The following is a 4,162-nucleotide window of genomic DNA, read 5'->3' as shown; positions in this document are numbered from 1 at the left end:
ATCACATGTTGATAATGGTTGGTTGCTTCTTTTGTACCTCCTCTGCTGGTTACTGCCCTGCTTATTGAACGTAGTAGCAGTGGAGTTTGTCATTACTTTGAGTGGAGCATTGAGACAAGTGGAAAGTTAGGCTGAAGTAAACAGGGCTTGAGGGCCAGTGTTATTGTCTGTTTAAATAGCTCTATCCTCAGAGGGTCTGTGCTAGTACACAACCAGTGAACCACAGACGAAGAAGGAATAAGACGCTTCAGCAAACCTCTAGTTTGTTAAAGTTTTCTTTCTGTGAGAGGCTCTAATAGTTTAGATGAAACTGACCCCAGCCTTCTATGGGCACTGAGTTTGTCCAATGATGAGTTTGTCTGATGTCCTCACAGCAATGATCAAAGCAAATATAGTGTGAGGCAGGGTGTAACAGTGGTGCATAATTTGAATGTTACTTGAAATCAATTATTCCTTTTGAAAAAAGAGTAGGACCCTGACAATATTCCTGTAAATATAAAAATCACAAAATGTGGGCGCCCGGTTGGCTCAGTCGGTGGAGCTGGCGACCCATAGTACGCAGCGGCCTTCGAGTCGAGTGCCGACTGCGCCTCTTTGCTGCGTGTCGTTCTCGGTAGTCCTGCTCTCTCGCTCTGCCCCCCTTTACTGTCTCTCTACAGCTATCACTGTCAAATAAAGGCATAAAAGGCCAAAAAATAATACTTAAAAATAAAAAATAAAAAATAGAAAATAGAAAATGCTAAAAGAAGAGTAATTGCAGACCTGTTTCAGAAAGTAGCTTATAATGTAGAATATTTATTTTTGACATGGTAAAATATTTACTCATCGAAGTACTAGATTGTTTCCAGGTGTTCCTTGAGCTCCTTCATTTAGTGAGTCCACAGCGTAGTTTTGTTTCCCTTTACGTTATATAACCCCACTGCATTCCACTCCATATATCACACACACAGAATACAAAATGTCTAGAATCTTGGAAGACGTCATAAATCTCCACTCTAGCACCCCATGTCCCTGTCAGGCCCTTTTTTAAAAATGGAAGAGGAGCTACAGTAGAGCTGCAGTAGCTCCATCTCCATCACGTATGGAAAACTAACTCTAGAGTCATTTGACCTTTCTCAATTCTGAGTAAAATGGATTCCTAACCCTAATTTAACACAGTGGCCATTAATTATTGGGCATTCGATAGAGCACACTGAAATCCATCACACTTGCAGAAGTAGACTCTAAATGATAAAATTTGGACAGGCTGTATAACAGACAGTGTTAAAATGTGTTATGCATACAGTGCAATGATCTAATCTCTTCCAATGGGCAAATGTTATAATTTGACATCTGGTCATAAATTCAGCATCATTCAAAGTTTCCAATCCAGATATGGCTAAAGCTGGGATGGGGTGAATGAACTGGTTAGACCTCCACTGCTCTGCCATATCTTCGCAGAGGGTTAGAATGCTAGACTTTGTGCAGTTGATGTCTGCAGAGTTTAATTAGAAAGTAATACTTACTGGTAACATGCTACAGCTGCCAGCTGAGTGAGGGACACCTTTTTTGTTTGTATGGCATCATAACAGTCAGTAACACAAAATGGTGAGACAAGCTAAGACAGAGCAAATACTAAGACTGCAATGAATAGATAGAAATTAGCAAAGCCCAATAACTGCCTGGGAGTACAATTGCACTTCATCAGGCTAATCCTAACCCAGTCTGATGAAGAGCAGTAATTTATGTTGATAATGTGAATAACAGTTGTTGCATTGGGCTGTTTCTTTGGCCTTTTTTGTTGGCCTGACAGTACAGCTGAATAATGACGGGAAAGGGGAAGGGAGAGAGAGGATGACATGCACCAAAGGGCCTCAGGTCGGACTAGAACTACTACCAATACACCCCACATCAAATACTTTCTGTGTGCTTCCTTTATTGTTTTGTTTTTTTCCTCATGTTTGCTTCAGGACCTGTTTTATATATTTGTAGGATGTTTTGTGTATTCCACGGAGGACAACTATGCATAAGTAGCTGCAATATTTTCTAATGGAATCAGTCGGTTATGACAGCGTTGTACAGGGCTATCACTTTACACAAATCCTCTACAGCTGCAACATTGTAAATAAGGTTCACTGCCAGTCCTATGTCATTAATATGGGTTCTCATAGAGCCAAATGGAGTCAGCATCTCAATGAATGCCCTGAGGCCACTTTTCCCATGTTACTGATGTCAGTGGGCTATCTGCAATAACGTTGGCACTGACTGCTCATGCCAAGACAAATGTCAGCCTCCCTGCCCAAGTCCCAGCTTGTGGTCGTGAGTTTATTATACCAGACTTTGAAAGTCCCTTGCAAGTTGCCTTTTTGCGCAGCGGTACTGTGGGGTTCTGGGAAAGGTTTGGTTCCCAGACAGAAAAGCCAATGCTGAGTGTGAGACAGGTTTTTCTAGACTTGTTGGTGGCTTTTTCCCTGGTGGTTTGAACAGCTAACTTGCTACAAAGAAACTACTCTCATTTCATTAACAATTTATTCAACAATTCCCACATTTTATCTCCTTTTTAAAAAATTCCAGAGCCTATGAGTAAGTGGGCCATTGTCTAATAATTCAGCTGTTAGTTTTCCTATTTAAGGCTGATAGTGACTTACATTTACGTTTACACGTAAGGTTCAGACAGCTGTGATAAATGTATGTCTTTTTTGTGTAATTATGCATGATTTTGTATGAACAGCTTTCACTCTAAAGGAATGTTTCTCTAGCTGTATCTGGACTTCATTTGACATGCACTGTTTCTTGTTAGGAGAGCCATCCAATATGTTATCATGGTATAAAACATAAACCAGAAATGTTTCTTTTTTCCATTCTGTAATTGATAGTCACTAATTATGATAGTGGGTGGATGGCTGTATTTACAAGTGCAGTTATATTTGAAATCTGGTACAGACGACCAGTCTGACGGGGTAGAATAAAGAAAAAAACTTGTTTCTGTCTCTCTAAGAACCATAAATTATGTTTTGGGAGTAGTGGTTGGACTTTGACGTCTGAGCTAACCGACTTACTCACTCGCTGTGGCATTGTCTTTTTGAAGTGAGTAGTAAGCAGTAACAGCTCAGACTGCTGACATGAGCGTAAGGCCATCCTGACAGGCCTGCTGACAACTTCAAGGGGACCAATGGATGCTGCTTTAGATGCTTTGCTGGAACTCATTAGTTGTGTCTTACTGACAAACATGTTTCAAAATACTGCTGTTACAGTGGAGGGGCCCATCCAGAGTATTGTGTTCCTCAGCAAATGTCCCTCCATGTCTGTCTTTGTGGTTGGTTGAGTCAAAAAGAAGTTCTAACAATCAGTGGGCACAGTTTCTGATGTGGGTATTATCTCTAGGTTAATTCTTCTCGCACATCCTCACATGGCCTATTTGCATACCTCTTAGAATTAAGATTTTTTGCTGTCTTTATGTAGATGCTTGACCCTATTTAATCACTGTTTTTATTTCTCCACAGTCTTCTTCACTTGCCCTTACTGGGGACAGGTGTCTATCTGGGACAGGTGTTTAATTCCTTTAGCACAAAACTCTTGCTCAGCACAAATAGAAATACTATCAAATGATATCCCTTTGATTAATTTGGTTCGGTGGACCCTTACGGATTAAAGGAATATAAATAATGGACGAATGGAAATATACTGTACGGGAAAGTGTCTTTAATCCCCCCTTGTTACAAATAGTTTGCCTGTAACAATATGTAACAAGGAAGGAACTACCACCGCATATATATCTAACTTGCTTACAGTTAGTTACAGAGAACAATATGATTTGCCTCAAAACATGGATGGACAAACTAAATTAACTGCACAGTTTGCTGTCAGAAGAGTAGCTGTATTAAACATATACAGTGTATGTGTTGTGATTCATAGCTTGGGTTTTATCTTGCTATATTTGTATTTATTTTTCCTGGGATGAAAGGAGGCCATTCACAGCGATAAAAATGGTAAGGTAGCACTTTGCGGAGCTGTAATGCTGGTCGAATGCAAATGCCAGAGAGAAAACTTTAAACATTTTAACGACTTCAAAATTGTTCAAATGTGGTTACACAAAACACAAGTGACATCTAGGGTGGGTGAAGTCTGTCTGCTAATGGCAGCGGTGGCACAAAGTCATAAATTAACATAGTGATCAAGGTTG

The sequence above is a fragment of the Morone saxatilis genome, unplaced genomic scaffold (assembly GCF_004916995.1).
Source record: "Morone saxatilis isolate NCDOM2014 unplaced genomic scaffold, NCSU_SB_2.0 Contig11, whole genome shotgun sequence".
Classification (NCBI taxonomy): domain Eukaryota; kingdom Metazoa; phylum Chordata; class Actinopteri; family Moronidae; genus Morone; species Morone saxatilis.
This window is presented reverse-complemented; position numbering follows the sequence as displayed.